Source organism: Rattus norvegicus, chromosome 9, assembly GCF_036323735.1.
Source record: "Rattus norvegicus strain BN/NHsdMcwi chromosome 9, GRCr8, whole genome shotgun sequence".
Taxonomy (NCBI): domain Eukaryota; kingdom Metazoa; phylum Chordata; class Mammalia; order Rodentia; family Muridae; genus Rattus; species Rattus norvegicus.
In genome coordinates this window covers 3,641,006-3,664,761 of record NC_086027.1, presented here as the reverse complement: position 1 = coordinate 3,664,761, position 23,756 = coordinate 3,641,006, and the positions used below count along the sequence as shown (strand labels likewise).

The 23,756-nt window shown below is 42.8% G+C and overlaps 1 protein-coding gene across 5 annotated transcripts in view; it reads right to left on the bottom strand.

Moving 5' to 3' along the window:
* Positions 1 to 23,756, bottom strand: part of Plcl2 (phospholipase C-like 2) — a 184,596-nt gene that overhangs the window by 48,951 nt on the left and 111,889 nt on the right. Inside the window, exon 4 of one of the 5 annotated variants that reach the window (XR_010054577.1) lies at positions 17,681 to 18,036. The exons of the other annotated variants lie outside the window; for them this stretch is intronic. The gene's annotated coding sequence lies outside the window, so the exon portion shown is untranslated. The remainder of the gene's footprint in view (positions 1 to 17,680; positions 18,037 to 23,756) is intronic. 5 annotated transcript variants of the gene reach the window in all.

Sequence of the window (23,756 nt, the reverse complement as noted above, 5' to 3'; positions counted from 1 at the left end):
AAACCTCATGATGACATAATAATGTAAAACTGCAGCTGACCTGTCTCCAATGCAGGATATAACGTATAGGTATAAAGACAACCAGAACGATCCGTGTTGGTTAAAAATAGTTAAGGATTTGTGTAAATAGATAAAGACCCACCTACATAAAGACTTCTGTATGAAAATGTAACACTCAGCTACTGAGTAGAGAAACCCATGCTTTAATCTCACCTGTTGTCTTTAAGTAAATTACTAATAAAACCTTTGTAATTAAATTTAACTCTTACTGCATCGTGCTCCCTACCATTGAGGTGATGTGAAAGCAATGCTCTTGTGGGTCATGGTTTAGAGGAGAAAGGCAAACTGGAGGGACTGAGGGGAATGAGGGGAAAGGCTGTTATGCAGAGCACTGGGAACTTGGCACAGGACTCAGTGGGTAAGTCCTTACCGCACAGCATGAAAACCTGAGTTTGGTTACCCAGCACCCACCTAGAAGGCTGAGTGCAGCCATGACTGGAATCCTAGGCAGAGACAGGCAGACCCCTGGAAGGCACAGGCCAGCAGGCACAGCCAAACAGTGAGCTCTTGTCTTAAAAAGCTAAGAGAAGGTCTGAGGAAGACACCTGATGTGCACATATACACGAACACACAAACCTTCCCCCCAGAAACAACCAATAATTCCAGCACTTGGGGCTAAATTAGGAAGACTGCCAAGGTTTACAGTCAAAAAAGGCTACAGAATTAGACCTTGTTTTAAAAAAGAAAAACAGAAAGACAGAGAAAACAACCACCAAAAGAAAATAGAGTAACCATGGAATTGCTGGTATTTCCCCAGTTGGGGGCAGGCAGCATGCACAGGGCTTGCACTCCTAAGGAGAGAGTGAGGGTGAGGGTAAGTCCTTCCACCATGCAGACAAAAACAAAATAAGGAACTGGCAGGCAATGCTTAATTTGTCTTTCTTATGGACTAAGGCCAAAAGTAACATAATAAAAAAATGAGAGCCTCCAAGTGCTATTAAAATGTCAATTGTTATTTATAAGAATACACCTGTTTGGGTGGTAAAAGTCAGATTCCCAATATTAAAAGTGCTGTGGAAAGATACTTAATAGCATTTGTCTGAGTTCATGACCAAGTGGGCAGACAGGATGGCCCAAGTGGGTATCAACAATTACCTTTACTTAAAAACAATTCTGAAATGTATGATTTGCCATATAAACTAGATATTTCAAAAGCCTCATTTTTATGGATTCCATGTAAATTATTCCATTCCTTAGATTGCTGTCCACTAAAATGTATTTTCACAACCAAAAAACCTATGCCACAAATATAGACAAACTCATTGTTGTATTTGTAAACAAACCCATGCCTTACAATTAAAAATGTGTGTGCATGTTATGTAGAGGTGAGGGGAATATGCATACATGTGTGTGACTAGGCTTGAATGTCATGTCTCAGGACCATTTCACTGGTTTGAAATACAATCTATTAGGCAAGGCTGGCTGGCCAGCTAGGGATCCACCTGTTTCCTCTCAGTGCTGGATTGCAAGTGTACCACCACCACAACTAGCTTCAAATATACAAATGCATGTGTGTGTGTCTGTAGGTGTATGTTCTGGGTATCCAAACTCAGGTGTCATGCTTGAACAAACAAGTACTCTGAGCTAGCTCCTTATCCTAACGAGTCTATATAATTTCAACCTAGTACTACTGAACTTCCACACTGAATATCATATGCTTCATGGCATGACACAGAAACTGACAACAGACTAGGTTAGTTCCTGATGACAGGGGCCTACATTTCTAAAGTCAGGGAATAACCTGATATTCTTTTTTTTTAAAGATTTATTCATTTATTATATATAAGTACACTGTAGCTGTCTTCAGACACACCAGAGGAGGGCATCATATCTCTTTACAGATGGTTGTGAGCCACCATGTGGTTGCTGGGAATTGAACTCAGGACCTCTGGAAGAGCAGCCGGGTGCTCTTAACCACTGAGCCATCTCTCCAGCCCCCGATATTCTTAATAAATAAAATTAAATTATCAATGAACACTTTGATACAATGACATATTAAACAATTCATCCAAGTGATGAATCTTTGGCAAAAGTAATTTTATAAAGACATTTACATGAATATTTCATACTGAGAGCCACACTTTGAGGAGAGCACTGATAAAACACTGACTGTATAAAAATATCGCCACTAACAGGCTAGAGTGCATCCTGAATCTCACCTAGCCCATGAGGGCCAGCCGCAGTCTTAAGTCACCAAAAAGTGCTTCCTGTTTTACAGTGCACTCCACCTGGGAAATCTCCAGGGTCTCTAACACAGGCCTTTGCTGCAAAAGGTGACTCAGCCACCCAGGAGCCAAAACACAGGTCAGAAGAGCAAAAGAACATGACCTCCTTTAGGCTCAAGGTCATAGGTAGCCAGGCAGCATCAGGAGCAGGCTGGATGCTATGGTAACATCAAACACAGGCTCCAGGCAGGCTACTTTGTTTTGTCACTTTGAAATTATTTGGAACTTGCAATCTGCACAAAATACACAAATTACTCTTAGACAAATGGCAACTGTCTTCTCTGCTTCTTTGAGAAGAATTCCCACAAACAGAACCTACACAATCCACAAAACAGTTTGCAGAGACAAAGCCTTCACGACAACAATGGCAGAGCTTAAGATACCAGGCAGATTCTAGATGCCACACAACCACACAGAGGACTGCATTTCTAATGTGCTGGCTGCGTCAATACGCAGTGCAGGCTCTGGTGCTGGGAGATTAGATGACTAGCATCTACGCACGAGGCACATGTCTTGAGGATTACCACCACTATCACCTTCCTCCTTTACCCTTGGCAATTATCTGACAATACAAATTACTCATCCAGATATAACAAAGAGAAGCCACTTTGCCAAGATGCTGGAAGAGAAGTATTCCCCATCTGCAGCAGTCAGGATGCAGAGAGAGCAACTCAGCTTTGTTGTTCCCTCAACAATCGTAAAACAAGCTTTTTAACTCACCTCGATCACCTAACGTTCCACTTTCTCCTGGCTCCTATCTGGAATGCCCAAACCTTTTTCTAGGTGACATTTCAGGAAGAAAGTCATTAGAGTGGTACAGACGATGGGCTGCAGTGGGGGAGGGGAAGGCCAAAAGACTCAGTGGCCTGGTAGTAGCAGAGGGGTAAAGGGACACTGTGAAGGAGTCCTTCTCATGCATGTTTCTGTGTCTATGCAGCACACTGTGTGGAGCATGGCAGACAATTCCACATATTCAAAGGATGAGCTACAGAACTTAGGTAACTAAATACCCAAAGTTCTCAGTTTACTGACATTAATTCACTCAAGTTCTGATCAACGTGATAAGCTTGAAAGTCAGGATCTGTGAAGAAACCATCTTCCAAATTATCTGACACCAAGAAAACAGATGATAGTCCTGAGCTTTACCATTAGGGTGGAAACTTCCCATCACCTAATAAAGAGAGGGCATAGGTTTCCAGTTTCTAGATGAAAAGAGGAAGGAAGTAGGAGTGACCTCCTGTGGTCAAGTCAGAGAAACTGTTGATGCAGCTAGAGGACCCGCCCAGCTCCCTCCACAGGCTAGGAGGGTAAAGAGGGAAACTGTTAGGATTTAGATGGGCATCTTGGGTATGCACAAAAAGAAGACATGTACAACCACAGTTCTGCAGAAACCCAGCATGCTTGGGAGGAGCAGAAAGAAGTGAAGAAAAGTGAGGAGGATGGGAGAGAATGAGCGCTGCAAACAGCAGAGCAGCACACTCGAAAGCCGTCAGCTAGCCAGACTGAAAACCTAGGAGCACGCACTGCCCCAAGGAAAGAGAAGACATCTAAACCGGTTTTCACCTGGGCTGAGTATTAAGTCCTCAGATTCTGTCTCATTGGCAGAAGGTGATAAAAGACTGCAGAAGAAAAATGACAGGAGGTAAGGACAGCAGCTCTCTCTCCTGTACCCAGTTCAGTGTGCAGAATCGAGTGCAGAGCACAGTTCACAGAGTAAAGCACACAAGGAAGCGAAATCTGCCCCATAGCTTCAAAGAATAACCAGGGCATAGCGACGCACAGGCGTACAGGCTGATAAAGTATGAGTCCCCTTTACACAGGATTCCCTATAGGGATCCCTGATAGAGAAAATAACTTGGTAAACAACTTTAAAGGCACCTTAAACCCACAAAAACGATATTAATACAAAACACTTCTAAGCAGGCTGATGATGTGGCACAAGGGTTTGGAGGACTTGTTGCTCTTGCAGAGAACTCAGGTTTATTTCCCAGCACGTCCATGGTGGTTCAAAACTACACAAGGGATCTGAAACCATCTTCTGATTTCCCCCCGCACCAAGTGTGCACGTGGCATGCGCACACATGTACACACATAGAAAAACACTTAGAAAGAATTTAAAAAACACTTCTAAGAGAAAATATGCAAGATAAGGTTTGAAAGAATTAAGGAAGACTAAATTCCAATATTCAGTGTGTGATTTGATAGACGCACTGGAACTGATTTCTCTGCTTGCACAGGAAGAATAAAATACTCTAGTGTTCTTTTGCAAAATGCATACGTTTATTTCCTAAGCTTCAGGTTTCTGATAAATGGTGTGGTCTGTCTCCTTAGACAAGTATTCAACAACACTCATGTAAATAAAACCTTTGAAAATATTAGTAATCCTTCCTTTCCCCTTTAAAAAGTAATACCAAAGTTCTAAACAAAGAAGCAAAACAGTGAAGACCCTGTCAAATACATAGCCTCACACCACTGCCCCACGAATTCTCTAGGCAGTTCTGCTACAAATCGAAACCCCCAAGAAAGAGAAATGCACTAATAAAAGGTTCCAGTTTGCCATCCACAGATGACTGGGCAGAACCACACCTATCAATTATTGCTTTCTTAGACATTTTGAACGATGCTGTCATTATGTTGGACAACACATTGGCTTGCTTCATACAGGCTGAGTATCTCTCACCTGAAATGCCTACAACCATCAGTGTTTCCATTTTTAAAATATTTGCATACACTTACTAGTTGAGCATCCCCAATTTAAGACTCTGGACTTTGCAACTGTCCACATCTGGACTTTCAGATTAGGGATGCTCAGCCCTGATCACATCCTGTCTGATGAAACCATCTGAAAACATGTTGAATCCCTTAACAGAGACAAAAATTGGACTTAAATGATAAAAACCGCTATATGGTACACTGGCTGGTTTTGTATCAACGTGACACAAGTTAGTCATTTTGAAAGAAGGACCCTCACTTAAGGAAATAACTCTACCAAGTTGCCCTATGGGCAAGCCTGTGGTTCATTTTCTTGACTGATGATTACTGTGAGAGGGCTCAGCTCAGTATGGGTAGTGGGTGTTATAAGAAAGCGGCTGACCCAGCCACAGGAATAAGCCAGTAGGCAGCATTGCTCCATGGCTTCTGCTTCAGTTTCTGCCTCCAGGTTCCTGTCCTGACTTCCTTAGATGACGCGACTACAACCATAAACCAAAACACTTCCCTTAATCCCCAACTTGCTTGTGGCCATGGCATTTTATCACATCAGTAAAAATCTACACCAGAAAGAAATCGGTACCGGGTCACTGGGTACTGCTGAGACAGATCTGACAAGGGTTCTGGGAGAACTGTGGTAGCATTGGAACTCTGGGCTGGAAAAGCCACTGAGTGTTAGGAGTCCTGGGCACTGTCTTATGTGAGCTCAGAAGATAAGAGTGTTGAGAGAAATGTAGACAATAGATACTTGGATTATGAAATTTCAGAGGGAAGTTCTGAAGGTCCCTTAAACATTCTATTGGGTCACTCAGTATTTTGAATAAAGAGCTACTAAAGCAAAATCTTGACTTTTCTGGGACAATCTACTAGTCAACTGGGGCTGAGGCAAAAACTGGGAAGTGTTTAATTGGGGTCAACACACAGAAGCTGTAGTTCAGAGTGCACCAAGGTTGTATTGTGCTTGTACTGTAAGTTTCTCCCAGTAATACTGGTTTGGAAGGGGTCATGAAGAACAAACAAAATTTGGCACTGTGAGAAGCCAGGACAGGCCACTTGTGGAGAGCAGGTGGAATAGCAGTGAACACTTCAGGGATGATGGGGAGAGAGTGAAGCTTGTCACCCTGTGGTAAGATAGAATCCCTGAAGAGGCCAGCAGAACATTGGTGAAGGTGCAGCCCAATTACAATGGAGACCCCAGCATTTTGAGGACTCTAAGGTCATGCAACCAAGATAGCAGCAGCCATCAAGTAGAGCTAACTTGAGCCTAGGAACAAGCTATCTGTGCTGCAAACAGCAGGAGTAGAGAAATGAAACTTTTGCAGCCTGGGGAACATGAGTGAGTCTCAGGCTTGGTTAAGCACTGGATTTTGTATACTTTTGAACTTTGATTTTTCTATGGTTTAACTATAACTGTGGCCAGGTTCTTCCCTCTTAAAGAAAGCATTTCACTTAATTTCTATTTTTACAGGAGCTCACAGTTGAGAGATTTGAACTTTTAAAGAGATTTTAGAGTTTATGAAAGATACTGGTTATTTTGGAGAAACTGGCTATTTTAGAGACTCAGATATTTTGGAGTGGCTTTGAAAGTTGGCAGTCATATTGAATGTTTTTAGAGAGGAAGTTTTAAAGACAGCAAGACTTTTAAAGCTCGGAGTATGTTTTATATTGCGATACTGATAATATAACATCTTGGGGACAACTAGCAAAGGAAGGTTATGGTTTAACAGTGATGTGATTGTAGGTCAAGCTGACAGCGGTCTACTCTGCTGGCTAGTTTTATGTCAATTCGACACAAGACAGAATCATTTTAGGAAAGGGAACCTCAATTAAGAAAATGCCCCCACCAGGTTGATCATGGGAAAGCCTGCAGTGAATTGTCTTGATTGACAATTGTGTGGAAGAGCCCAGGTCACTGTGAGTGGTGCCACCCCTGGGCTATTGGTCCTGGGTGCTATAAAAAAACAGATGGAGGGGCTGGAGAGATGGCTCAGTGGTTAAGAGCACTGTCTCTGCTCTTCCAGAGGTCCTGAGTTCAATCCCCAGCAACCACATGGTGGCTCACAACCATCTGTAATGAGATCTGATGCCCTCTTCTGTGTCTGAAGACAGCGACAGTGTCCTCACATACATAAAATAAACAAATAAATGTTCTAAAAAAGGGGAAGGGAAGAAATAGACAGAGCAATCATGCAGAACAAGTCAGTAAGCAGCATTCCTCCCTGGCCTATGCTTCACTTCCTGCCTCAGGAGTCCTGTCCCACCTTTCTTGGATGAGGGACTATAAACTGTAACATGAACCTTTTCCTTTATTTAAAGTCATGGTGTTTTATCACAGCAATAGAAACCCTAACAGAGACAATGGCAAAGTCTACTTCAAGGCTATTGCCAGTACTCCAAACACTACTCTTTCTATAACTGCTCCTGAGTACCTGTGCTGGGATTCATTTGAATGTGTGCTCCTCAATGATTTCTTTTAAAAATTGTATTCTAAACTTTTATTATTAAAAAGGTAGTGAAGTAAAAAAAATTACACCCAAATTTACCAGACCCAAAAATCTATACAACTCACTAAACTTCTGTACAATTACAGAAGCCATTCAAAAATATAAACTGTGAAGCTTCCGATTTTATTCTTTTAATATCAAGTATATTTAATGTACTTATCTTCCACCAAAAATGAAAAATCTATGACAGTGTTAAACTAAAAACAATTCCTTTCATTTCGCAGTCAGCCCTCCCTCGTCCCGTAATACTAAGCTGTCCCTGTTGTCTTTTTTATATGTCACCCCGTATCCATCCATATACGTTTACACGTGTACATACATTATTGGTAGATTCTGTGTATGAGGGAGACCATGTAGTTTTCATATAAAGGTTTCTGTGAAGACATATAAAGGCGTTAAACTAGATCAGAAACAGTTATATAATCAGCAGTGTGTGTGAGCCTTGAAGCATCATAATGTAGAAGTTTCCAGTCTCCTTGCTTCTGATGATACATGCCTTCGTACTGTGTGGTAACCACTTCTCTCCCACTGGCAACCGAGAACACGGTGGAGCAGGTCAGGTCTGTGCCTTTGGAAGCATCACTTGCTGAGCCTCTCTGGCCACCAAATAAAACCACAAACCATGGAATTCATACCTCTTTGGAAGGTGCATTTATATCTGTAATTACCACTCCTCCACTCCCTACTCTCTCCGCTTCCCCTGCTTCAGGTCATGGGAAGGTGTTCTAAAAGCATAACATTCTAGCTGTCTTTTATGTGGACATTTTCAATCTGTCCATACAGGTGACTCCTCTGAGCTCTGAATTTCAAGATGAGAGTGACAAAAGGAGTCGTGAAGAGTCATGAAGGAGATGGAGATCAGTGACGACCTTAGATGGAAATCCACAGTAACCTTACTGCGGGTCACCTCTGACTTGATCCAGACAGCGGGCTGTACTAACCATGAGATGTGCCACGACTGTGGCATAAACAGAAGTTCCTGATCTCTACGCTATCAATACTGCTGTATGGAGAAAAGCTTTCACGTCACAGATTAAAGAACAATTTTTCATATATTTTAATCATGTTTTCTCTCCTTAACTCCCCCAGACCCTCCCACACTCCTATTCACCAACTTTATGTCTTCCTCTCACTTTGTTTCAAAACAGGAAAAAAAAAAGAAACAAAAAGAACTCACGAAAAGAAAATAAGTAAATAAAGACAAACAGTAAAAGAGGAATAGGAGGAAAAAGTCCAAATAAAGGAAAAGGAAACAAAAAGTTTACACAAATACCACCATTCTGTGTTGGCCAGCCACTTCTGGGCATACCACCTACCCTGGAGTGTGGTTGATACTATTCCTCTATTGGAGAAAAAAGTTGACTTTTCCCTTTACCAGCAGGTATCAACTGATCAACATATATTTTAAGAAAATATCTTAAAATATTTATCTTAATATCTTAAATATTAAAGTATTTTAATTTTTACACAATAAGGGAAGATGTTTGTATAAAAAGCATTTAAAACAAAAATACATAAATGATTATTTTTAAAAATACTTATTTTTTATTTATGTGTATGTGTGTGTAGGGACATGTGGGGGCAGCCCACAGAGGCCAAATAAGGGTATTGGGTCTCCAGTAGCGACAGTTACAAGTAGTCTGCCGTGGGAACCAAACTACTCCTCTGGAAAAGCAACAAGGCTCTTGGCCTCCAAACCATTCTCTTTAGCCCCTTCACTTCATGTTTTGAAATTATCTTTTACTTTTTGAGACAATACTTAGTATATTTTCATCAACATTTAGCCTATTATTCTGGCTAATTTTAACACATTATCATAATACGAGAAACTATCATGTCACTAAAAAGGATAATAAAATGTAAGAGTTTACTATTGCTACAGCATTAATTTGAATCTAATTTGAATATTTTGTAGAAGTTTAGATGGAATTAAAACAAAAAAATGATAAACTTTGGTATCCTGCAAAAAAAGCTATTTCAATTATACATTAGAAGGGAGTAACACAACTTGAAACTTCATATGACTTCATGTAACACAACCCTAAAACCAGACACAATTTATGTAATGTTATCATCTAGTGTTGCAGGGTGGATCTAGTTGATCACACTGTGAACCCCAAGATTGTGTTATTTACTGAAAAAGACCTGTTTCTAGTTGTAATGTGGCTCACCCTTACCACACACTTTTAATCCCTCTGGCTAGAATACAGACTTGCTTTTAGTACACATGTTTAATCCCAAACAATGCAGGTAAAGTTAGTTTGTAGAAGGAAGCACCCTTGTTTGAATGTGATGTTTTATTCAGTGGCAGAAAAAGTGATGAATCAGAGAAAGATTTGACAGAATAGTATATGTCAACTCTCAAAAGAAGAGTGTACAGTACAGGAATACAGTAGAGCTCATGCAGAAGAGTACAGAATAGTTGGGAGGGAGAGTAGAGAAGCACAAAGAAGAGAAGGGGAATGTGAGGGGTCTTACTGGGACAGTCATACTGAGACAAGTTCAGAGAGAGAACAAGCTAGACACAGGTGTGTGGAGAGCCACAATAACATTCGCCACCACAAGATGGCGATGGCTTCCACTGCGCCCCACGTGGAAAGCCAGGATAGCTTTTGCCATTACAAGATGGCGCTGGCCTCCGCCGCGCCAGCCGACTTCCTTTCAGGAAGTTAACTGTGTGCGCATGTGCAAGAGTGCCTTCGTGCCAGGTCTTTGCCCACTCCGGGGCGTGCCTAATGAGATCATGGGTAAGCGACCAATCAGGTGTGGATGCGCCGCGCTAGGGTGTATATAAGCCACGCCATGCTGGCGCCCCGGGCCCTCTCTTTAAGATACAATAAACGTTTAAGCTGCAGAAGGATTCGTGTGTCCCTGCGTGTTCTTGCTGGCGAGATAGCGCGGGGCATCTGGTGCTGAAACCCGGGATAGAAACGCCACACCATCGCCAGGCACCGAGAGAGGGGTCCTCCGACCGTGGAGGGAATCCAGAACTGTAGTGTTTTAAGGTAGGCTCTGAAAGATATGTTTGGTCTTGATCTGTTTCACGTCTCTCCCCCGCTAGAAGATGCGGCGGAAGTTTTTATCATTTTAGCAGCCTTCGTGCTTTCTCTTTTGGTTTTTGATTTTGTGGCTGCCGCTAGGCACCATCAGAGGTCGTGCCTAGAAGATGGGAAATGCCGCCCAACTGTGGTAGCAGGACAGAGAGTGCTAGGGAAGTTACAAGGCAGCATGTCAGAAACAGAGCGGCATAAAAAATTAAAGAGCTCAAAGAGAAAAGATAAATATAAGCAAAAAGACCCTTCCAAAGACTTCAGATCTGAGGGAGCGAGAGGTTGGGGAAAGAACACCCCAGGAGAGAAACAGAGAAAGGAGAAAAAAGTTTTGAAAGGGAGAAGCCTTTATCCGGTAAAGGAGTTAGAGGGTTTAGAGCTTGATAGCTCAGAGACAGACGAGCTTAGCTCCTCTGAGAGAGAGGATTTAGAAGATGAGGCAGCTCGCTATGAAGAAGAAGAAGGATATTACCCAGATGAACAACGAGCTAACAGCTTGGGTAAACAGAAGGAAGTAGGAGGTGGAAACCATGCGGTTTCCCGGCCTATAAGCCCCAGCGCCCCTCCATATTATATGGAGAGATTCCACTCAGATTCCTTCCTCACTAAAGAGGAACAGAAAAAGATACAGCAGGGATTTCCAGTGTTTGAGGCCGCCGATGGAGGCCGTGTTCACGCACCAGTAGAATATGTTCAAATTAAGGAACTTGCCGAGTCGGTCCGTAACTACGGAGTTAGTGCCAATTTTACTATTGCTCAAGTCGAGAGGCTTGCCACTCTGGCCATGACTCCAGGAGACTGGCAGACAACAGTGGAGGCTGCGCTCCCTAATATGGGACAATACATGGAATGGAAAGCCTTGTGGTATGACGCCTCTCAGGCACAGGCCAAAGTCAATGCCATTGCTGAAGGCAATCAGAGAGACTGGACGCTTGATCTGCTAACAGGACAAGGGCAGTATGCCAATAATCAAACTAACTATGACTGGGGAGCATACACTCAAATCTCCGCTGCCGCTGTTAAGGCATGGAAGGCACTTTCCAAGAAGGGAGAGTCTGGGGGACATATAACAAGAATTATACAAGGCCCCCAGGAGCCATTTTCAGACTTCGTGGCTAGGATGACAGAGGCAGCAGGCAGGATCTTTGGAGACCCTGAACAGGCAATGCCTTTAGTGGAACAGTTGGTCTATGAGCAAGCCACACAGGAATGCAGAGCAGCTATTATACCTAGGAAGAGCAAAGGATTACAGGACTGGCTGAGAGTTTGCCGAGAACTTGGAGGCCCGCTTACTAATGCCGGCCTCGCGGCTGCTATCCTACAGGGCCAAAAGTGCTCAGGTACAGGTGATCGCAGGGTCTGCTATAACTGTGGCAAACCAGGACATCTGAAAAAGGAGTGTCAGGCCCTCACAAAGAAGAGAGCACCAGGACTGTGTACTAAGTGTAGGAAAGGCTATCATTGGGGTAGTGAGTGTCGCTCAGTTAAAGATATCAGAGGCAGGCTTATTCAGCCCGGGCCTCCCCAGGCAGACGGGGATGAAAACACTCCAAAAAATGGGTATCTGGGCCCCAAGTCTCAGGGCCCTAAAACATATGGGACTCCAGCTCACAACAAACGGACACCATGGTTCACAGAGCTACAAAAGGCTCAGCAGGAGTGGACCTCCGTTCCACCACCCAATTCATATTAATGCCACTGATGGGTGTGCAACCTGTCCCTACTGACTACAAAGGCCCCTTACCTGTGGGAAGTGTCGGCCTTATTTTGGGTCGATCCTCCTTAACCTTAAAGGGACTTATTGTTCACCCTGGAATAATAGATCAAGATTACACGGGAGAACTTCAAGTTCTCTGCTCTTGCCCTCAAGGTGTTTTTCCATTTCCTAAGGTGACAGGATTGCTCAGTTGATTATCCTTCCAAGCTTACATGATCATTTTCCTTCTTCCGGGGTCCCTAGAGGCACCGCGAAGTTTGGCTCTTCCGGGACTGATTCTGCTTATTTAATGATGGACCTTAATTCCAGACCCTCTTTAGAGTTGAATATAGAAGGGAAAACTTTTACGGGAATTCTAGATACAGGGGCTGATAAGAGCATTATCTCCTCTAGATGGTGGCCTAAGGCACGGCCTGTCACTCAATCATCCCATTCCTTACAAGGACTAGGGTATGAGGCCAGCCCCACTATCAGCTCACGCTCCTTGATCTGGAATGCTCCAGAAGGCCAATCAGGAAGGTTCATTCCTTATGTCCTCCCCCTTCCTGTTAACCATGGGGGAGGGATGTCTTAAAGGGTCTAGGACTGATATTGACCAACGAGTACTCTCGACAAGCTGTCGAGATTATGAAGAGAATGGGTTACGAGGAAGGGAAGGGATTAGGAAAAAAGGAACAAGGAAAATTAGAACCGGTCCCACAAGAAGGTAATATAGGAAGGCAGGGCCTGGGTTTTTCCTAGGTGCCATTGAGGGTTCTGTGCCCATACCCTGGCTCACAGAGGAGACAAAATGGGTTCCTCAATGGCCTCTATCCTCTGAAAAATTGGAAGCTGCCACTAAATTAGTTAATGAACAATTACAGCTTGGTCATTGAGAACCATTCATTTCACCATGGAATACTCCTATTTTTGTGATAAAGAAAAAAATCAGGAAAATGGAGACTTCTCCATGATTTGAGAGCCATTAATGCTGATAACCTGGTCAAGGAAGAAATAAAGAAAGAAATTAAAGACTTTTTAGAATTTAATGAAAATGAAGGTACAACATACCCAAACTTATGGGACACAATGAAAGCTGTGCTAAGAGGAAAACTCATAGCGCTGAGTGCCTGCAGAAAGAAACAGGAAAGAGCATATGTCAGCAGCTTGACAGCACACCTAAAAGCTCTAGAACAAAAAGAAGCAAATAAACCCAGGAGGAGTAGAAGGCAGGAAATAATCAAACTCAGAGCTGAAATCAACCAAGTAGGAACAAAAAGGACCATAGAAAGAATCAACAGAACTAAAAGTTGGTTCTTTGAGAAAATCAACAAGATAGATAAACCCTTAGCCAGACTAACGAGAGGACACAGAAAGTGTGTCCAAATTAACAAAATCAGAAATGAAAAGGGAGACATAACTACAGATTCAGAGGAAATTCAAAAAATCATCAAATCTTACTATAAAAGCCTATATTCAACAAAACTTGAAAATCTGCAGAAAATGGACAATTTCCTAGACAGATACCAGGTGCCGGAGTTAAATCAGGAACAGATAAACCAGTTAAACGACCCCATAACTCCTAAGGAAATAGAAGCAGTCATTAAAGGTCTCCCAACCAAAAAGAGCCCAGGTCCAGACGGGTTTAGTGCAGAATTCTACCAGACCTTCATAGAAGACCTCATACCAATATTATCCAAACTATTCCACAAAATTGAAACAGATGGAGCACTACTGAATTCCTTCTATGAAGCCACAATTACTCTTATACCTAAACCACACAAAGACCCAACAAAGAAAGAGAGCTTCAGACCAATTTCCCTTATGAATATCGACGCAAAAATACTCAATAAAATTCTGGCAAACCGAATCCAAGAGCACATCAAAACAATCATCCACCATGATCAAATAGGCTTCATCCCAGGCATGCAGGGATGGTTTAATATACGGAAAACCATCAACGTGATCCATTATATAAACAAACTGAAAGAACAAAACCACATGATCATTTCATTAGATGCTGAGAAAGCATTTGACAAAATTCAACACCCCTTCATGATAAAAGTCCTGGAAAGAATAGAAATTCAAGGGGCTGGGGATTTAGCTCAGTGGTAGAGCGCTTACCTAGGAAGCGCAAGGCCCTGGGTTCGGTCCCCAGCTCCGAAAAAAAGAACCAAAAAAAAAAAAAAAAGAAAAAAAAAGAAAAGAATAGGAATTCAAGGCCCATACCTAAACATAGTAAAAGCCATATACAGCAAACCAGTTGCCAACATTAAACTAAATGGAGAGAAACTTGAAGCAATCCCACTAAAATCAGGGACTAGACAAGGCTGCCCACTCTCTCCCTACTTATTCAATATAGTTCTTGAAGTTCTAGCCAGAGCAATCAGACAACAAAAGGAGGTCAAGGGGATACAGATCGGAAAAGAAGAAGTCAAAATATCACTATTTGCTGATGATATGATAGTATATTTAAGTGATTCCAAAAGTTCCACCAGAGAACTACTAAAGCTGATAAACAACTTCAGCAAAGTGGCTGGGTATAAAATTAACTCAAATAAATCAGTAGCCTTCCTCTACACAAAAGAGAAACAAGCCGAGAAAGAAATTAGGGAAACGACACCCTTCATAATAGACCCAAATAATATAAAGTACCTCGGTGTGACTTTAACCAAGCAAGTAAAAGATCTGTACAATAAGAACTTCAAGACTCTGAAGAAAGAAATTGAAGACGACCTCAGAAGATGGAAAGATCTCCCATGCTCATGGATTGGCAGGATTAATATAGTAAAAATGGCCATTTTACCAAAAGCAATCTGCAGATTCAATGCAATCCCCATCAAAATACCAATCCAATTCTTCAAAGACCTAGACAGAACAATTTACAAATTCATCTGGAATAACAAAAAACCCAGGATAGCTAAAACTATCCTCAACAATAAAAGGACTTCAGGGGGAGTCGCTATTCCTGAACTCAAGCAGTATTACAGAGGGATAGTGATAAAAACTGCATGGTATTGGTACAGAGACAGACAGATAGACCAATGGAACAGAATTGAAGATCCAGAAATGAACCCACATACCTATGGGCACTTGATTTTTGACAAAGGAGCCAAAACCGTCAAATGGAAAAAAGACAGCATTTTCAGCAAATGGTGCTGGTTCAACTGGAGGTCAACATGTAGAAGAATGCAGATCGATCCATCCTTATCACCCTGTACAAAGCTTAAGTCCAAGTGGATCAAGGACCTCCACATCAAACCAGATACACTCAAACTAATAGAAGAAAAACTAGGGAAGCATCTGGAACACATGGGCACTGGAAAAAATTTCCTGAACAAAACACCAATGGCTTATGCTCTAAGATCAAGAATCGACAAACGGGATCTCATAAAACTGCAAAGCTTCTGTAAGGCAAAGGACACTGTGGTTAGGACAAAACGGCAACCAACAGATTGGGAAAAGATCTTTACCAATCCTACAACAGATAGAGGCCTTATATCCAAAATATACAAAGAACTCAAGAAGTTAGACTGCAGGGAGACAAATAACCCTATTAAAAATGGGGTTCAGAGCTAAACAAAGAATTCACAGCTGAGGAATGCCGAATGGCTGAGAAACACCTAAAGAAATGTTCAACATCTTTAGTCATGAGGGAAATGCAAATCAAAACAACCCTGAGATTTCACCTCACACCAGTGAGAATGGCTAAGATCAAAAACTCAGGTGACAGCAGATGCTGGCGAGGATGCGGAGAAAGAGGAACACTCCTCCATTGTTGGTGGGATTGCAGACTGGTACAACCATTCTGGAAATCAGTCTGGAGGTTCCTCAGAAAATTGGACATTGAACTGCCTGAGGATCCAGCTATACCTCTCTTGGGCATATACCCAAAAGATGCCGCAACAGATAAAAAAGACACGTGCTCCACTATGTTCATGGCAGCCTTATTTATAATAGCCAGAAGCTGGAAAGAACCCAGATGCCCTTCAACAGAGGAATGGATACAGAAAATGTGGTACATCTACACAATGGAATATTACTCAGCTATCAAAAACAACGAGTTTATGAAATTCGTAGGGAAATGGTTGAAACTGGAAAATATCATCCTAAGTGAGGTAACCCAATCACAGAAAAACACACATGGTATGCACTCATTGATAAGTGGCTATTAGCCCAAATGCTTGAATTACCCTAGATCCCTAGAACAAATGAAACTCAGGACGGATGATCAAAATGTGAATGCTTCACTCCTTCTTTAAAAGGGTAATAAGAATACCCGTGGCAGGGAATAGAGAGGCAAAGATTAAAACAGACACAGAAGGAACACCCATTCAGAGCCTGCCCACATGTGGCCCACAGATATACAGCCATCCAATTAGACAAGATGGATGAAACAAAGAAGGGCAGGCTGACAGGAGCGGGATGTAGATCGCTCCTGAGAGACACAGCCAGAATACAGCAAATACAGAGGCGAATGCCAGCAGCAAACCACTGAACTGAGAATAGGACCCCCGTTGAAGGAATCAGAGAAAGAACTGGAAGAGCTTGAAGGGGCTCGAGACCCCACATGAACAACAATGCCAAGCAACCAGAGCTTCCAGGGACTAAGCCACTACCTAAAGACTATACAGGGACTGACCCTGGACTCTGACCTCATAGGTAGTAATGAATATCCTAGTAAGAGCACCAGTGGAAGGGGAAGCCCTGGGCCCTGCTAAGACTGAACCCCCAGTGAACCTGATTGTTGGGCAGAGGGCGGCAATGGGGGGAGGATGGGAAGGGGAACACCCATAAAGAAGGGGAGGGGGATGGATTAGGGGGATGTTTGCCCGGAAACCGGGAAAGGGAATAACACTCGAAATGTATATAAGAAATACTCAAGTTAATAAAAAAAAAAAAAGAGAGAGAGAGAGCCAATAATGCACAGATGCATTTATTTGGCTCGATCCAAGGAGGCCTACCCTTACTCTCCGCCTTACCTAAGCAATGGAAAATAATAATGATAGATATTAAGGATTGTTTCTTTTCCATCCCTTTGTGTCCACAAGACAGACAGAAGTTTGCATTTACTATACCAACCTTTAATCATCTTGAACCTGATAAGAGATTTCAGTGGAAGGTCCTGCCTCAAGGCATGGCCAATAGCCCCACTATGTGCCAACTATATGTGCAACGAGCCCTTGAACCTATAAGGAAGCAATTTCCATCTTTGCTTCTGGCTCATTACATGGATGATATTCTAATGTGTGACAGAGATTTAACAACCTTACAGACCTCATATCCCATCTTAATCAAAACATTGGGACATTGGGGACTACAAGTCACTACAGAAAAGGTTCAAATTGCAGAAATTGGCTCATTTCTGGGATCAGTCTTTTATCCTGAAAAAATAGTTCCTCAGAAATTAGAGATTCGTAGAGATCATTTACATACCTTAAATGATTTCCAAAAATTATTGGGAGATATAAATTGGTTGAGACCATTTTTAAAGATTTCCTCTGCTGAGGTGAAACTTTATTTGATATTTTGGAAGGGGACTCTCATATCTTCTCTCCGAGAGCATTGACGCCAGCCGCAAACCAGGCCTTACAAGTTGTAGAAAGTGCCTTACAGGATGCTCAATTGCAGCGCATTGATGAAACCAAGCCTTTTGATTTGTGTGTTTTCAAAACTATGCAATTACCAACAGCTGTCTTGTGGCAGGTTGGGCCTTTATTATGGATCCATCCCAATGCATCGCCTGCTAAGATTATTGACTGGTATCCCGATGTGGTTGCTCAGCTTGCACTCTGCGGGTTGAAGGCAGCTATTACTCATTTTGGGAAAAAACCCAAAATTTTGATAGTACCATATACAGCCATTCAGGTTCAAACATTAGCTGCTACCTCAAATGCTTGGGCAGTGTTAGTTACTTCCTTTGCTGGACAGATTGATAATCATTATCTAAAACACCCGATCCTACAATTTGCTTTAAGCCAAGCCATTGTGTTCCCACACATAATGTCTCAGAAACCACTTGTTGATGACCCCTTGTTGTTGATGAAACCACTTGTTGTTGATCTGTAGTGTATACAGATGGGTCAAAAACTGGTGTAGGTGCTTATGTGGTCAATAATAAGGTAGTGTCTAAGCAGTATAATGAAACCTCACCTCAAGTTGTGGAATGTTTAGTGGTGCTAGAGGTCCTCGAGACCTTCCCAGGCCCGCTTAACATTGTGTCAGATTCCTCCTATGTGGTTAATGCAGTTAAGGTTCTTGAGGTGGCTGGATTAATCAGGCATTCCAGCAAACTTGCTCAAATTTTTCAACAAATTCAATCTACCCTTCTCGGCAGGAGATCCCCTGTATTTATAACACATATTAGAGCTCACTCGGGCCTTCCTGGTCCAATGTCCCGCGGAAATGACCTAGCAGACCAAGCTACAAGAGTGATTGCAGTTGCCTTGTCTCCCCAATTAGATGTAGCAAAAGAATTTCACAGACAATTTCATGTGACGGCTGAAACTTTATGCCGCCGATTTGCTTTGACTAGAAAAGAAGCTAGGGAGATAGTTACCCAATGTCAAAATTGTTGTCAATTCCTGCCTGTACCCCATGTGGGAGTTAATCCATGAGGAATCTGACCGCTACAGGTCTGGCAAATGGATGTTACTCATATCCCTTCTTTTGGAAGACTTCAGTATCTGCATGTTTCTATTGATACATGCTCTGGCATCATGTTTGCTACACCTCTAACAGGAGAAAAGGCCTCACATGCAATTCAACATTGCCTCGAGGCGTGGAGTGCTTGGGGTAAACCCAAACTCCTTAAGACAGACAATGAACCAGCTTATACTTCTTAAAAATTGCAACAATTCTGCCACCAGATGCATGTGACTCATCTGACTGGTCTCCTGTATAATCCTCAGGGACAGGGCATTGTAGAACGTGCCCATCGAACTCTCAAATCCTATTTAATTAAACAAAAAGGGGGAGTCGAGGAGGCTCTACCCTCAGTACCAAGAGTAGCTGTTTCCATGGCACTCTTCACCCTTAATTTTTTAAATCTTGATGCCCAAGGCCATACTGCGGCCGAACGTCACTATTCAGAGTCTGATAGACCAAAAGAGATGGTAAAATGGAAAGATGTTTTGACTGGTCTATGGAAAGGCCTGAATCCTATTTTAATAAGATCCAGGGGAGCTGTTTGTGTTTTCCCGCAGGAAGAAGACAACCCATTCTGGCTACCGGAACGACTGACACGGAGAATTCTGACGCCTAGAAATGACTCTCAGATGGATCCCTCAGAAACTACCTCTAGCCCTCACACTGCCTCTTTGGATTTGGATTCCTAGTACTTCAAAGAATGGGTGGGGGTGGCTCTGTTTGGTGCAGCCCTATGCTGTGGATTAGTGTTCATGCTATGGTTGGTATGCAAACTCAGATCTCAACAGAAACATGACAAGGTCGTTATCACTCAAGCACTTGTGGCCACTGAACAAGGGGCCTCCCCTGAAATTTGGTTATCTATGCTCAGGAATTAGTCGGTATCTGAGTTCTCTGCTCTTGCACCCCATGGATCTGTGGATCCATTGCACTGGGATGAGAGAGACTCAATGATTCTTTGATCAGCCCTTCTACATTGCTGAGGTTTCCTCATTGCACGCGATAGGGTGATCATGATTTCCCCACTAACTCATTTTCTGGCTGTCCTCTTTTATAGAGTTCGCCCTAGGTCGTTTAACAGTTACCGTCACACAGCACTGCGGTATCCAGAGATGGGCAACTTTCCTCATGCACAGACCAATCTAAGACACGGGGCCCGGTGGCGATAGGGTTACCCTATGACAGATAAGGCTGTGACATAGAGGAACGACCTAAGACAGTAGCCACAGCAGATGGACGTAACTGCAAGGACCTAGACCAGCCTCATATTAGTAAAACACTAAGGGGGAGATTTGGAGAGCCACAATAACATTTGCCACCACAAGATGGCGCTGGCTTCCACTGCGCCCCACGTGGAAAGTTGGGATAGCTTTTGCCATTACAAGATGGCGCTGGCCTCCGCCACGCCAGCCGACTTCCTTTCAGGAAGTTAACTGTGTGCGCATGTGCAAAAGTGCCTTCGTGCCAGGTCTTTGCCCACTCCAGGGCATGCCTAATGAGATCATGGGTAAGCTACCAATCAGGTGTGGATGCGCCGTGCTAGGGTGTATATAAGCCGCGCCATGCTGGCGCCCCGGGCCCTCTCTTTAAGATACAATAAACGTTTAAGCTGCAGAAGGATTCGTGTGTTCCCGAGTGTTCTTGCTGGTGAGATAGCGCGGGGCACAGGTGAAGACAGAATGAGCCACACAAGGAATCAGAAGGTGAGGAAAGATCGCTAGAGTTAGTTTGAGGCCAACCAGAGTAATTCAGTGAGAAACTGAGAGAAAGTAAATTGAATCAAGTCATCCTGAAGAGGAGTTTAAACCAGAACAGCTGAGTTGAGCCAGACAGCTAGAGTTCAGAAAGAACAAGAAAATGTGAGCTTATTTAGAAGCAAATCTCAGAGGCTGAAAATATTGTAGCCCTAGATTAGATTGTGGGGAGGCTAGAAACTTCCAGGATTAGGCCCAGGTTAGCAGACTGAGGCAATAAGCCTTAGAGACAACAGTTACTTCAGGCTGTGACTAAAAGCTACTTTTACAATCTAGCAGTCCAGGAAGGGAAGGTGAGGGAACCAAGAAGCACTGAATGTTCCTGTGCCAAACACAGTTTTTAGTTCTATAAAGATTCCTGGTGTCCTCATGGACTGCTGAGATTCAGAGAACCCAGGCAGGACCACATTTCCTGCCCTGATCAGTACTGGACCGCTGAAACTGATTAACCAGTCTGTTCAGTTTTCATTTAGGGAGCTGTACCCCACCTCCAGAATTCCTGATAAAAACCTGTTCATAAAGAAATGTCACTGTGTGAATCTCACTGAAAAATTAGTGGCATCTATGGCTAAATCATGTCACGTTTTGATCAATGAAGAAGGTCTGTGAGTTTATTTGTGGTTTAAGTTTAAGAAACATCTATAAATACCAATTATTCATTTGATCTTCTTCCAATATAACTTAGACTTAAGAAATAACTGGACATGGAAAAGTGCCTCAACATTTCCATTTTTACTTCTTTTATTTTTCTAGAGCATTCAAAAGAAATCCCAGCATAGGCTTCTGAGTTTATTTTATCACCCTTCTTAGCTTTTAGGAACTATATGGATTCCTGAAGACAGAATATATTCATGATGGATAATGTGAGGCCTCAGATACCAGAATAATATATCCCAAATGGTGTTAGATACATCTGACCCTGACCTTTATATTATCCAGACATATATTTTAATTAATTTTTGAGAACTTCATCCATTGCACTTTAATTATATACACCCCCTTACAACTCCTTCCAGATCCACTACTCATTTCATACTGTTTATTTTCTAAACACATCTGACATAATCGGTGCTGGCGATATTCTCTTGAGTGAGCTATCAATTCCCAATAGCTCTTCAGCAGATGGTGACACTTTTTGACCACCTCCCTGCTCTATGCTGGGAATTTGTCTATCTCGAGCTTGCAAAGGTCTTGGGTATGATGTCACAACTACTCAGAGTTCATATGTGCAGTTACCATGTTCTGTCTGGCAAACACCGCTTTGCTGAAGTCGTCTACTACCCCTATCTCTTACACTCTTCCTACCTCCCTTTCTGCAATGTTCTTGATTCTTGGAAGGTGGTGGTGGTGGTGGTGGTGGTGGTGGTGGTGGTGGTGGTGGTGGTAGTAGAGGAGGAGGAGGAGGAGGAGGAGGGGGGGGAGGAGGAGGAGGAGGAGGAGGAGGAGGAAGAGGAGGAGGAGGAGGGGGAGGAAGAGGAAGAAGAGGAGGAGGAGGAAGAAGAGGAGGAGGAAGAAGAGGAGGGAGAGGAGGAGGAGAGAGAGGAGGAGGAGGAGGGAGAGGAGGAGGAGGAGGAATAAGAGGAGGAGGAGGAGGAGGTTTGCTATAGATGTCCCATTCAAGGCTAAGTACTCTACAGTCTTCTATTCTCTGCACCTTAACCAGTTGTGATTCTATGCTATATTTACCTTCTTTACAAAAAGAAGCTTTACTGACGGGTGTTGAGAGATACCCTAATCTGTGGATACAGCAACTACTTATTAGGAGTTGTGGAGGGCAACATGTAGAAGAATGCAGATCGATCCATCCTTATCACCCTGTACAAAGCTTAAGTCCAAGTGGATCAAGGACCTCCACATCAAACCAGACACACTCAAACTAATAGAAGAAAAACTAGGGAAGCATCTGGAACACATGGGCACTGGAAAAAATTTCCTGAACAAAACACCAATGGCTTATGCTCTAAGATCAAGAATCGACAAATGGGATCTTATAAAACTGCAAAGCTTCTGTAAGGCAAAGGACACTGTGGTTAGGACAAAACGGCAACCAACAGATTGGGAAAAGATCTTTACCAATCCTACAACAGATAGAGGCCTTATATCCAAAATATACAAAGAACTGAAGAAGTTAGACCGAAGGGAAACAAATAACCCTATTAAAAAATGGGGTTCAGAGCTAAACAAAGAATTCACAGCTGAGGAATGCCAAATGGCTGAGAAACACCTAAAGAAATGTTCAACATCTTTAGTCATGAGGGAAATGCAAATCAAAACAACCCTGAGATTTCACCTCACACCAGTGAGAATGGCTAAGATCAAAAACTCAGATGACAGCAGATGCTGGCGAGGATGTGGAGAAAGTGGAACACTCCTCCATTGTTGGTGGGATTGCAGACTGGTAAAACCATTCTGGAAATCAGTCTGGAGGTTCCTCAGAAAATTGGACATTGAACTGCCTGAGGATCCAGCTATACCTCTCTTGGGCATATACCCAAAAGATGCCCCAACATATAAAAAAGACACGTGCTCCACTATGTTCATTGCAGCCTTATTTATGATAGCCAGAAGCTGGAAAGAACCCAGATGCCCTTCAGCAGAGGAATGGATACAGAAAATGTGGTACATCTACACAATGGAATATTACTCAGCTATCAAAAACAACGACTTTATGAAATTCGTAGGCAAATGGTTGGAACTGGAAAACATCATCCTGAGTGAGCTAACCCAATCACAGAAAGACATACATGGTATGCACTCATTGATAAGTGGCTATTAGCCCAAATGCTTGAATTACCCTAGATGCCTAGAACAAATGAAACTCAAGACGGATGATCAAAATGTGAATGCTTCACTCCTTCTTTAAATGAGGAAAAAGAATACCCTTGGCAGGGAAGGGAGAGGCAAAGATTAAAACAGAGACTGAAGGAACACCCATTCAGAGCCTGCCCCACATGTGGCCCATACATATACAGCCACCCAATTAGACAAGATGGATGAAGCAAAGAAGTGCAGACCGACAGGAGCCGGATGTAGATCGCTCCTGAGAGACACAGCCAGAATACAGCAAATACAGAGGCGAATGCCAGCAGCAAACCACTGAACTGAGAATA